At 45.5% G+C, this 14043-nt stretch overlaps 1 protein-coding gene across 33 annotated transcripts in view; it reads right to left on the minus strand.

Annotated features, from left to right (window-relative positions):
* KIF1A (kinesin family member 1A) overlaps window positions 1-14043 on the minus strand; it is a 72836-nt gene that overhangs the window by 55992 nt on the left and 2801 nt on the right. The window lies entirely within an intron of this gene.

The following is a 14043-nucleotide window of genomic DNA, read 5'->3' on the forward strand; positions in this document are numbered from 1 at the left end:
AAACTCACATGTGGGAGCCCTAACCCCCAGGACCTCAGAACCTGGCCTTATTTGGAATTAGGGTCCTTACAGATATAACTGGTGTCCTCATAATAAGGAACATTTGGACACAGACACTTGCAGGGAGGATGTCCTGTGAAGACGGAGGCAGAGATGGTGATGTGTCCACAAGCCCAGAAAGACCAAAGATTGACTGTAGCCACCAGGATCTGGGAGTCCTGGGACCCATTCTCCCTCCAGCCTCAGGAGGAACCAGTCCTACAGATACCTTGATTTTGTACTTCCAGGCCCCAGACTGTGAGACAATGAATTTTTGCTGTCTAAGATACACCATTGGTGGTACTTTGTTACAGCAGCCCTAGCAGACTAATGAAGGCCCCCAGAACCCCACCCCCATCCTGTGAATATCCAAAACTCTGCCCCCCACCAGGCAGATGCCAAAGGCTCTGTCCATCCTAGGGACGGGGTCTGAGCACCAGATGAGGGTGGGTGTGAAGCACATACTAAAAAGAGGTGTGAACTGCACCCAAATGTCCAGCAGTGGGACCCCAGCTACTCCGGATACTGCTGCGCACCCAGTGTGCTGGCTGTCATGGGAGAGGGCAGGGTGCTGAGCTGGGGAAACTGACTGGGACCACACCCTCTAGCAAGAAATGCAGAGACTAGCACAAACAAAAAAAGGCACACAGCAGAAAGAGAAAAAAATATTTTTAAATACCTTATAATTAATATCCTCAGCAAGAAAATTTACCACAGACATGAATCAGTGATGGTGCTGGGAAGTGAGCTGCGGCAGTGCGGCCTGCTCTGTGACACTCCCAGTGAGTGTGAAGGTGAACTTCACATCCACTTGAAGGTCACCTTCACTCCCACTGAGGAAGCAACTCCCCTTAAGGACACAGGCCTGTGGTGGGCTCTGCGCCAGGTCTGTGCCGTTCGAGAGGACAGTACCTGGGCGCCAAAGCCCACAGGTCAGAGGTGAATGGACAAAGCAGTGCCCGTCTCAAGACTCAGACCAGACAGGAGGGGAAGCGGGACCAGGTCTTCCCTGTGGGAGTGTCCCAGGCCATGGAGATGGGACTCAGGGGGTTAGCAAGTTCTGGGCTTGGTGAGGGGGTCCCACATGACACCCCATCCTTCCCCCTGCAGAGGCATGGCCCCAGGGCACCCACTGCCTGGCCTACAGGTAGGACAGTGCCCGACTGAGGCACCCAGAGAGAACCCTGGGCTGAGGGGCAGGCTGAGGTGGGCAGGCGCTCCTATGGGTAGCAGCCCTTGTCTTGTACCAGGTGTCACCGGGTGACTTCAGTAGGTCTTGAATTCCAGCGAGGGAAGGGTGAGCTTCATCCATTACAGTAGACTGTGGTCAAGTCCCCATGTGCCCAGATCAGGGCAGGGCTAGAGAAGGGGCACTTGGGAGGCTCTGGGGAGGTGAGGGGACGGGAGGCACGGCATCGTTGTCGCTTGTGGACAACAGCACAGTCACAGACATGAGGGATGCCCCATGATGCTGGGACCAGTGCAGAGCTTCAACCCCCACCTGGTGGGAAGGCGATTCATGGGACTCACAAAGGTAAGGAAATCCTTTCACCAAAGCTGCCACTGCTGAGGACCAGGCCTTACACTACCCGAGCTCCCCGCTGCCCAGGCTGAGCCTGAAAGGGAATCTTCTGCCTCACCCTCCCTTCATGTCATCAGAACCCTCAGGAGAATCTGCCCCAAAGACACCTTCCAGCGGTGTCCCAGCCTTCTCTCTGTGGGGACAGGGTGGGGACCTCTGGCCAAGGATCAAGAGCAACTAGAGAAGCTGAATAAAAAATTTAAATCTGTTTTGAGGAGTCAATGAGCTATTGAAGCCATGCAGAGTAGCAAGCCAAGATTCCGGAGACAGAGGACTGCCAGGGCAGGAGATGACTTGACATTCCCAGCACTTTCCCTGGGAGCGTATTTGCATTCCGGTCACCAGGCGAAAGGCTGGGAATCTGCAGTCTTCCCAGGCAGAGAGCCCGTTGCTGAGGGATGGAAGAAGCTGCAGGGCCTTTGGTCGAGAGAAACAAACTTGAGAGGCCAAGATCCCAGGAGGAAGCAGTAGAGAATGGAGCCAAACAAATGTCCAGTTCTCCCCTTAAAACACGTGCCAAGCTCAGAAGGTATGAGTAGAAATTTAAATACTCAAGCAGAAAACCTCTGAAAATCAAAGAGTTGTCTTCCATGGTCTCGGGTGCTAAGAAGAAAAGATCAGAGCTCAGGATCCAGTGGAGGAGGGGCCCTCGTGATCACACCAGGCCAGATTTGAAAGCCCTGGGAGGCACAGAATCTAAAAGCAGGGCGGAACCATAGGTAAGAGAAGCCATATCCAAACTGCAGAGGCGCCCTGACTCAGCCGTCTCTGACTGATTTAGAGACAACCCTCAACTCTGTTTTCCTGGAAGAGAAAAGGAATACCACCTGGGAACTTTGCAGTGTTTTAATAGGTAATGTCTGACCTTACAGTAAAAATTACAAGGCATGAAAAGTGACAGGACTATATGATTCAAAACAAACTGGGAGGTGGGGGGAGGGGGGGAAAGCAAAGAAAAACACAAAGAGAAAAAAGAAACATACCTACACATGACCCAGACCCAGGAGCTATCTGAGGACTTTAAAATAACCATGACTTGCTGAAACCGGTTTGGCTCAGAGGTAGAGCGTCGGTCTGCGGACTGAAAGGTCCCAGGGTCGATTCCGGTCAAGGGCATGTACATTGGTTGCGGGCACACCCCCCGGGGTGTGCAAGAGGCAGCTGGTCGATGTTTCTCTCTCATTGACGTTTCTAGCTCTCTATCTCTCTCCCTTCCTCTCTGTAAAAAATCAATAAAATATATTAAAAAATATAATAATAACCATGACTTATATGTTCAAAATGAGAGGAAAAAATGATGAAGAAAATACATGGGAAAATAGAGGATTTATTAGCAAGAGGATTTGAAAATATATTTTTTTAAAAAGAATCAAATGGAAATTCTATTGTAAAAACTGAAAACACAATAACTAAAATTAAGAACTCAAGAGATGTCCTGTCTGGTTGGATGGGTGGTGTCCCACGCAATTAAAGGTTGCTGGTTCAATTCCAGGTCATAGCACATGTCCCGGTTGCAGGCTCGATCCCTGGTAGAGGGTATACAGGAGGCAGCCCATGGATGTTCTGCTCTCATATCGATGTTTTTCTCTCTCCATCTCCCTTCCCTTCTCTCTCCCGATATCTCTAACTATCAATTAAAAAAAAAAACCCTTTATATATATATATATATATATATATATATATATATATATATATATATATAATTTTTTTTTTTTACAAAAAGAGAACTCAAGAGATTAGACGAGAAAGACTGTTTATGAACTGGATGACAGGTCATTAGAAAGTTAAAGAACACGGAAAAAAGAATGAAAAATATAGAAATGAGAGAGAAATCTGGGACACAGTAAAATGGTCCAATATGCACGTAACTGGATCATAAAAAGAGAAGAGATTGAATCGGGGAAAGCAATACTTAGAAAGATAATGGCCATTTATTGTCTAAAACTGCTGAAGCTTCTCAATCCATCTTCGAGAAGCTGTGCAAACACAAAGGAAGATAAATACAAAGAAAACTACACCAAGCCAGAGCATAATAAGACTGCTGATACCAAAGATGAAGAGAAATATCTTAAAAGCAGACAGAGAAAAAAAGAATATACAACCTGTAATGCAGGGGTGGGAACCTTTTTTTCTACCAAGGGCCGTTTGGATACTTATAACATCATTTGTATGCCTACAAAACTATCAACTTAAAAATTAGCCTACATATTTGGTCAAATGCCTTGGCAGGACCAGACAATATGATTTCGTGGGCCTTTTACAGAACAAAGAAACAAAGTCAGATTGACACTCAACAGAAATGAAGGAAGCCAAAGACGAGGTTCTAAGGTCTCAACCTTATCGGGAAAGTAGAAAAGTAATACTTTCTATTAGATTGTCAAGGATACCTGTTTCAATTGCTAGGTTAATTATTTAAAAAAAAAAAAACTAAAACAAAAAAGAATGTATAACTAACAAGTTATTAGCAAGATAAATAAATTTCAAATATTTTTATTAACCCAATAGAATGCAATTAAGGAGGAAAACAGAGCAAAGGAAAGTTAGCTCAAACGAAAACTGACATTTAAGACTGTAGCTAAAAGCCCAATTCAATTAGTATGGCCTAAATACCACAAGTAAAACAATACAATTGTCAGCCGGGACCAGTTTGGCTCAATGGATAGAGCGTCGGCTTGGGGACTGAAAGGTCCCGGGTTAGATTCCGGTCAAGGGCATGTACCTTGGTTGCGGGCATATCCCCAGTAGGGGGTGTGCAAGAGGCAGCTGATTGATGACTCTCTCTAATCAATGTTTCTAACTCTCTCTCTCTCTCCCTTCCTCTCTGTACAAAATCAATAAAATATATTTAAAAAACAAAACAAAAAAAAAACAATACAATTGTCAGGACAGATTTTTAAAAATTATATTCTGTTGACAGGAGATACCTTTAAATAAAAAGACACAGAGAGATTGAAAAAAAAAAATTGTGTGCTTATTCTATCAGGTACTGAGAAGGACACATATCATACACATTCTTTTAAAATGTACATAGAGCATTTATTAAAATTAGCCATAGGATGGTCATAAAACAAACTTTAACAAATTTCCATTTAAAATTAAAACCTTAAGACATATTAGTATGTTCTCTGATCATAGCAGAATTAAGCTATACATCAATACAAAAAAAAAAAAAAAAAAAAAAAAACCCCACAAAACCCCTCCATTGTTTGAACATTAAGCCATACAATTCTAAATAACCCTTGGGTCAAAAAAAAAACACAAAACAAACAAACAAACAAACAAACAAAAAAACCCTCACAGGATATTAGAAATTATTGAACTGAATGTTAAAGATCCAACATGTCAACACAGTGAAATGCAACTAAAGCCAGAAATAGACACTTTCAAAGCATGGTGAGGGGACAGGGGGGTCTCCTTATTCACAGGTCCATCCAGATCCCCACTTCCCTCAGGGAGTTTCAGAACCGGAAGGTTCACCTTGAGAAGGACCTGGTGGGCGTGACCCAGCAGCCCAAACTCCGCCAAGCCAGTTCACCCTTACCCGGGTGTCAGCAGCATTGGGGAGCTGGAGATATTCAGAGGGCCTTGGATGTGTGCATTTGAAGGGGGAGGGGGTGTGAAAAAATGGATCAGTCACTGTGAGCACTGACTCTTTAAGTCACAGGAATGGATGAGATTGACAGAAAGGAGGATGAGAAAGAGGAAAAGAGGTGGAGAAGGAGCAGTGGGGGAGAAGCCTCAGGAATCTAACTTTGGACAAGTCCTCTTGACTTGCGCCTTCATATTTAACCTAAGAATTATTATTTTTTTTTCTAATCTCTTGGACAGATCTTTTATTTTTATTTTTAATATATTTTATTGATTTTTTTACAGAGAGGAAGGGAGAGAGATAGAGAGTTAGAAACATCGATGAGAGAGTCATTGATCAGCTGCCTCTTGCACACCCCCTACTGGGGATGTGCCCGCAACCAAGGTACATGCCCTTGACCAGAATCAAACCCGGGACCCTTCAGTCCCCAAGCCAACGCTCTATCCATTGAGCCAAACCGGTTTCGGCCTAAGAATTATTTTTAAAGTAATTACCAAATGGTTCAGGTAAATAAATTATTTGAAAGAGTTCGTTTTGGTGGACACACACTGGTATATGTGAAAACAAACATCAGTTTGCTCAATATTAATATCTCTCAACTGATAGGAAAAAAAGATGAATGAGAGACTTGTACTTCTGGCAAACGATGGGTGAGACACCCTACCCCATTGGAAATCACCTGGAAACTTGGGGGTGGATAATGCACATAAGAATAAAACGAGGAAACATCTGAGGAAATGTGGGGGGGAAAGGAAGGAGGAGCCGAAATTAAAGCTGCAAGCCCATCTGGAAGGAAGTGCAGGCATTTGCTGACACCTGAAATGCAGACAATTGAGTTTCACCTGCTGGGTGGGGAATGGGCGAAACACATGCAAGTTGGGTTTGGAGCCACATCACCACAGGAAGTTGCATCCTCCAAGGCTACAGTGGGAGGTCGGGGAAAGCCACCTTCCCCCTAAGGGACACGAGAGAATTCATCTCAATGACTCAGCTCCAGGTGGAGAAAAAGCCAGTGTGTTTTGAGAATTTGAGGCCACCAACCTGTTGTTGTATGAGTTTGGGTTTCATTTTGACAATGGTCTCAGGTGTTTGCACCCAAAGCACCTTGCAAAGCAAATACAAATCCTCCTTGGAAATATTGGAAGTAGCTTCCTCCCCTCGGGTCCCCAATACTCCCAGAGATGAAGATCAGTCAAATGTGAGCTCACAGTCAAATGTTACCAAACACCAAAGGAGCAATGCACCGCCAGCAAGAGCCAAAGGGGAAAGAAGGAAAAGACAATCAGGATGAGATCCTCATGGACTGCAGATATTGGAATTGGTTATAGAATGAGTATGCCTAAAATGTTTACAGAAATAAGCAGGAAGGGGAAATAATGGGGTTAAATATGGGGGAAGGGGGTAACCATGCATAACCTTTAGAAATAAAAATGTACCGTATTTTTCGGACCATAAGACGCTCCGGACCATAAGACGCTCCGGACCATAAGACGCTCCGGACCATAAGACACACCAGTTTTTAGAGAAGGGAAATGAAGAAAAAAAGATTCTGAAACAAATAGTGTCCTAAAATATTTTATGTGCATTAAAACCCAACATCACAGTCATAAACACATGTAATCAACCCTGTAAAGTAAACAGCAGCATTTAGAACCATTTTAGAGCCGGGCAAGCACTCAGAGACCACACAGAGCTGGGCAAGTAAAAAAACTTTTTTTTAAAAGTGTATGTGTAGGCTATATTTGGACCATAAGACGCAGGGACTTTTCCCCCCCACTTCTGGGGGGAAAAAAGTGCGTCTTATGGTCCGAAAAATACGGTAATCATTTAATTTTAAAACTTAGCAGACATGTTAATCAATAAATTAAATGGAACTGAACAGAGAATTAATGAACTGGATTATATGTCAGAAAAAATTACCTAGAATTCTGGTCCCCAGAGAGTCAAAATGATGAGAACATAAAAGTAAGGTTAAGACTCGTGCCACATGAAAGAATTCACTAATTTAGCACAACAGGAACTTAAACTTATCTCTCAGTAACTGACGGATCAGCCACACAGCTAAGGTGTGGAAGATTTGAACAACATAATAATCATGGACCAGTATGTGCTCTCTTGTTCTCAAAAATTAGAGAAACATTATTTTCTAACATGTATGGACCATTTACAAATTTTACCATGTAGTAAACCATAAAGTACATCCTAATAAGTATCAATGACTAGATCAAATGTATCATGTACTTGAACACAATTCTACTAAAAATCAATAAAAAATAATGAAAAACCCAAATATTGAGAAATTTAAAATAAACATCTAATGCACAACAGGAGAAATTCTGGAGTTATGAGTAAGATTAGTGGTAGATGATGAGAACAGGACTGGCCACACCTCTGGCAGCCACTGCAAACAATTAGCAAACTGGACAAGCATACGAAAACAACGGTTTCCAGACACTGTACAACAGGCAGGTTAGGACAGTGATCACTGAGAGAAGGGAACCATATGAAGTGAGCCCTACAATCCCTCAAACTTCTTAGTGACTTTATGAGTTGGGGAGATGGGGGTCAGAATTCAGGCAGTCTGGAGAGCAACTACAACGTTTGGACAGATTCAAGCCTGGGACTATTGAGAGGGCACGATCCTCTCGTGGCAAAGCCAGGTGCAAGCTCCAGCAGAATGACAGCCAAAGGCTGTAATTGTAAGCTTGACCTTAAGGCCCAAACCTGTGGACCCACGTGGTTGAGTGATATGGGCTGCGGGAGGTGCAGCAAGTAAGCAAAGCTTGATTAGGTGCATGTAATTGAGTAGATTCGCAACCCATGAAAACGTTGTAATCACGCCCTCACTTTGCCTGGTAGAATCTGACTATAAAATAAAGATTCGGCTTGCAGGCCATGACGCTGTCTCTCCATTAAAGAAGCAGCATCCCACCTAGACTTAGCTTTTTTTTTCTTGTCTGTCTTTTCTAAATCCTTCACCGCGCCCCCTCAGGTTCATCCATGGCTGTGCCGGCTCCGCACAGGGCAGGTCGAGGCAGCTGGAGTTGTGGGTCAGAGTTCTGGAAAGAGTTGCTCAGTAATGGAGCTCCAGAAATGTGCACATGAGTCTGTACAATACTAGTCCATGCCCATGTGGTCCAGGCAAAGAATACATAAACCCAGAGCTCACACACAGTGAAAAGACATTGAGCTTCTACCAGCCAGAATAGTGAGTTTTCTTGATCCCTCCACCCAGACATTCAGTAGGCAACCCAAAGAACTCATCCTCTGGGGTTAACCACCCCTGGAGTGATATCTACTCCAGACTGACCCTAGAAAAGCTTAAAGTCAGGTTTGAAAGTATCAAATTAGTCCCCAAGCAATTTATCTGCTTGACAAAACAAAGCCAACATATTTTATAGGAAGAAAGCATAATTCAGATATTCCATTATATAGAAATGTGTAGAATCAGGTGACCTATAACTAGGAGAAAAAAAATGAGTCAGTAGGAACTACAACCATTAAAGAAATTGATTCAACAATTTAAAAATATAACCATCAAGTAAAACAGCAGACTCAGACATTTTTTATAGGAAAGTTCTACCCTACATTAGAAAACAAACAAACAAAAAAAGAAAACGGGTAATCTTACACAAATTCTTTAAGGGAACAAGAAAAAGAAGGAGACAGAAATTATGTCCCATCATTCACTGAGGCTAATATGACCTTGGTAGCAAATTAGACAAAGAAAAGTTGAGAAATGACCAATTTCACTGATGAACATAAATACACAGATGCAGGAAAGTCAGGTAGGAAAAAGAAAAAAAAAAGATAATGCAGCAGGCTTATTCCAAGAGTATCAGTATGGTAACATAATGTATGGCTGAGTGTTAGTATAGCTATTAAATGTAATTCACCACATATCATATTAAGGGGGGAAATCCAATTGAGATTTCCAATAAGTACTAAAGAAGCACTCAATTTTCCTAACTCGTTTATGATAAAACTCTGAGCAATATGAGAATAAAATAAAACATTTTTAATCTTATAAGAGGCATCTACTAAAAAAACTACCCTAACATCACACTTAATGGTGAAGTATTAGGAACATTTCCTTTAAACTCAAGTGTGAAATGTCTGCTATCACCACTTCTATTTAGCACTATAGCCAGTGATAAGGCAAGAAAAAGAAATAACAATGATAAAATTATGGGTTGGAAAGTAAGAAGCCAAATTGTTATTATTTGTAGACTATTTACTTATCTGCATAGAAATCAAGAACATCCACAAACAAATATTTTCAGCAAAGTTGCTAGAAACCAACCACGTTGGTATATACAAGAGACAGTGTTAAAAAAATATATATTAAGGTACCATTTTAAAAATAACCAAAAGTATAAAATACCTTTATGGAAATAAATGTCACAGAAGACTTTTATGAATAAAATCTTAAACTTAAAAAAATTATTATAGAAAATCTAAGTAAAGAATTATAACCTGTTCATGGGGGGAAAAAATTTCAATATCTTATTTTTCACCCAAATGGATTCAAAATTTAAACATAATTGCAAATGAAATTTTCATCACGTTATTTATGAAACTTGACAAATTGCTTCTAAAAATGTATATGGAAGTCCTGTGGACTCAAGGGTCCCAGGTTTGATTCCAGTCAAGGGCATGCACTTGGTTGCGGGCACAGGAGGCAGCTGATTGATGTTTCTAACTCTCTCTCCCTCTCCCTCTTTGTAAAAAAAAAATCAATAAAATATATTTTTAAAAAATAATAAAATAAAAATGTATATGGAAGAGTAAGATGCTAAGAACACCAATAACAAATTTAAATTTGAAATACAAGAGGATAGAGGGCAACATGCCCTACTGATATCGTATTAATATAAAGCTAGAGTAATTAAGATAGGTGGTTGGAACAAGGTGGGAAATCACCAAAGTCACAGAAGGGACATCAGAAAGCCCACATAGACACAGCCCTTCTGCTACCTGAAAAATGTGACTTTACAAGGCAATGAGACGAGGAAGAACTATTAAACCAGTGATGCTGAGACAACTGGTGCTGTGAACTGAATGTCCCCACAAAGTCATATGTTAAAGCCCCCACCCACCAGAGACTGGACATTCCCCCATGGTCTGGTCACAAAGTGGCTGTCCAGGTGTGAAAATGAAGGAAATGGAGTCATTTGTGGATCCTTAGAATCTCAAAATCATGGTTCAGACAGATGCAGACAATCTGATACCCAGTGAACTATACAGCTCACAAGGTATCAGGTAATTCTACCGACCGAGAGCCCGGGGGCAGATAATGGAATTCTGAGGGCACTGGGTACCAAAGTCGAGGCACTGATGAACCTCTAGGCTGGGGTCTAAGACCTGGATGCTACCAGGACATCCAAGTGGCCCTCCTGTAAGTCAGTGATGGACAGAACCTTCCCAGGGCTGAAAGATGGGGTAATGCCAGACCCTGCTCCCTGGGCGGGTCAGAGATGCCTGTGGGTGTGAGCACTGCAGGGGAAATGCTTTATTTCTAAGTTGATGGTGGGCACATGGCTAACCATTTATTAACATATCCTGTATTTTTTTTTAAAGACTTAACTTCTTTTGAGATGTCTTATTATGAAGGGAAGCAAGAACTCAGGATGAGCCAGAATGGAACTGCAGAAGGGTGTGAAGGTGGGGGACTGGGGTGACCACATGCTGGAGGGCAGGAGGAAGGGCAAGTTCCCCCCAACATTGCCAGGAGGGGTGAGAACTCTGAGAAGAGATGAGAGAGTTTCTTTGGGGACCTGGTGGGGGAAGCTGCTGGCTGCTGTTGAGGAGGGGGGCATGTGCGAGGAGTGATGACTAGGTGGTCACAGACTCAAGGCTGGACAAGGAGGTGCAGGCTGAAAAGGACACCTTGGGTGCAGTGTGTCCTAGAACAGCCACCCCCACCCCCCTGCCCAGCCTCACAGGGCCAGAGGCTGCCAATGTCCAGGCAAACAGCTGGAGGTTCTTCTCTCCAGAAATGGAGGAAAACAGTCTGGCAAGAAGGAAGTCTTCGATGTGCATGCTGGCGCCTCGCATTCTGGTATGGGGGGACAGCTGGGCAGCCAGCTCCCACCGCTCCACCTAAAGCCAGGCCTGCCAATGCACACCCCACTGAGTTCTCGACGGAACCCCACTCAGATCACGGGACACCAGCCTGATGAACCTCCCTCACTGGAATGGACCAAGGCTTTCACATGTGCAAGCAGGGCACAGAGCTTCAAAGTGAAGGACTGAACAACCAGCATAAAGCAAGCCCCAGGGAAAGAGAAACCGTGGGACAAAAGCAAAACCAAGGAACAAACCCCAGACCTCTGAATATATTCAGTATGCTTCAAGAAGACACTACACTTTCAAAACAAGAAGAGGGTGCTATGAAATGGGAAGGTTCAAGACAAGGAAGATGGAGCTCTCAGAGACAAAACGTGAATGCTGAACACCAAATTCCAAAAGAGAACTCAAAAATTAAGGCCAAAAATTGTCCAGAGCATAGAACAAAAACAAGGAGACAGAATATGTGAGGGGAAGGGCAGGAACACAGAAGACCAGAAAAATTTCTGGGAAGACAGCAGAGAAGATGAGCAGGGAGGAGCAGGTGGGCAGATGGGAGAAGAGAGCTGGTCCTCAGTGGAAAGAGCTGACACAGACCCACCCAGGAGACAGCCCCTCAGAGAGAAGGGATCCTGAGAGATCCCAGACAGGAAATAGGAGTTACTGAAAAAGACTTCTCAGGGAAATTACTTACCAGAAATAAGTGCTGTCCAACAAACCACCCACCCAGATTAGGGCAGAGCAAAGACACTTCCCAGCCAAGGACTCGTCACCCATTCTAGGAAGCCACACAAGGATGTGCTCCAGCAAAACAGGACAGGAAACCAAGAAAGAAGCAGCTCTGGGGGCTGAGACACAGACTCCAGCTCAGGGATGGAGATGAACTCCAAGGGTGTGGGCATCAGAAAGAAAGAGTGTGACTGAGATCGGGATGTGTGTGTGTGTGTGTGTGTGTGTGTGTGTGTGTGTGTGTATAGGGGAGGGAGACAGAAGATGAGGATGGAAGAAATGCGTACAATATAAGAAAAAGGCAGCTCAGATCCAGGTAAAGGCAACACCAAGAATGCTGTGCCTGACTGTGAAGCTGGAGCAAAGGGGATAGATACGGCCCTAAGATTTCTCCTCTGATCTGGGCCTGGCCCACTGCACTCTGCAGCTGCTGCCTCCCAGGCACCAGGTACCGCAGCCATGGTACCATGGCCCTGACCCCAGAAGCAGGTGGAGGATGACACCAGGCAGCCGAGTGACCCCCTTACCTCAGCCCCATGATAGCCCCATGGAAGGAAGCCTGGGCCCACTGCCCCATGGCCTTGGGCATTAATGGTCCAGCCCTGCCCCTTGCCACCCTGAGATGGTAACGGAGAAAGAAACGGAGAGCCAGGACTGGGACCCAGGACTCCTGACACCCCTCCAGGCCTCCCTCTGAGGAAAGCCAGAGACTGGCTCAAGGAAGAGGGGGTCTGCAGGGAGTGGGGCCTGCAAGAGCAGTTGGGGCCATTCCACTGGAAACCAAGAGCTGCATTTCAGGAGACCCGGAGGAAGGGAGGCAGCTGCCTCAGGAACCAGCAGGCCCTGAGTGGGAGACACAAAGAGGACTCCACCCTTACAGAGTGGCAGCTGCTCGCCCTGGGCCCTCAGGAAATGGACCACTTGGGTTAAAAAGCTACAGGCTCAACCTGGAAGCAGCACTTACTGAGCGCCTGCTGTTCTGGAGCACTGTGCTGGGCCGTGGGGGAGGGGGAGAGTGTGCTAGGGCAGGTGGAGGCGGGGAACCAGGGGGGGGGGGGGGGGGGGGGGGGGGGGGGGCAGAAAGCTCTGGACATCACAGGAAGCTGGGGAGAGTCCCAGGTCCCCCCTTGGCAAGGCACACCCTTCTCAGGAGCCTCAGTCTCCAAGGAGGGACACCACCTGCCTCGTGGAGTCCCAGCGGCATCAACAAGGGACTCACATGAAGTGTACACTGGAATCTGCACCCAGAAAATGCCATGCCTTTCCTTCCTGCAGAGGGGATAGGCTGACACCCTGGGGTGCTCAGAGAGGGCTACAAAGTGGTGGCAGCCTTTGAGGGGCTCTAAGAACCTCACATGGACATAGCTGGCTGCTCACTCTGCGTGTGTCTGTGTGTGGGAATCAGTGAGGGAACCTGTGTGGGTATGTGTAGTGAGGTGAGTGTGCAAGTGTGCGTGTGTGTGTGTGTGTGTGTGTGTGTATGGGGTGGCTGCTCCAGCCCCAAGGGCCATGTGGGGAAGGGGAAGGAGTAAGAACAGGGAACCTGGGCAGGTGGGGTCCAGACTTGACCCCCTTAGATGCCCCCCTTAGCTCCCTGGGTACCCTTCCCCACCCCAGGGAGCTGGGGATTAGAGGATTAAATCCAGGGTGAGGAGGCTTTAGAGAGCAGGGAGCCCAGCCACCCAGGCAGAGGGTCAGGATCAGGGTGGTACTCAGGCCACAAGGGGTTCAGCTTCAGCTTCGGAGGCTAAGCCAAGGGAACTTGGGAGAAAGCAGGTGTGAGGTGGTGTTGTGGGTGCGGGCACTGAGGCCCCCAGGAGGGGCTGAGAGGGGCAGGGAGGGGTCAGGAGGCTCAGCCTCAGCTGACAGCTGACCTTGACTATGCCCTCCACTCTTCCAAGGAACCCAACACAATGGCTACTTCATTGGGTCCTGATGGCACTGGGCTGGGGGCTATGGGGTTGCCTGGGGCCATCCACTATCCCTCAGCCCAGCCAGCAGCCAGGATCAGGAGTTAAACTCGACCTGGTCATTG

The sequence above is a fragment of the Pipistrellus kuhlii genome, unplaced genomic scaffold (genome assembly GCF_014108245.1).
Source record: "Pipistrellus kuhlii isolate mPipKuh1 unplaced genomic scaffold, mPipKuh1.p scaffold_m20_p_7, whole genome shotgun sequence".
In the NCBI taxonomy this organism is placed as follows: domain Eukaryota; kingdom Metazoa; phylum Chordata; class Mammalia; order Chiroptera; family Vespertilionidae; genus Pipistrellus; species Pipistrellus kuhlii.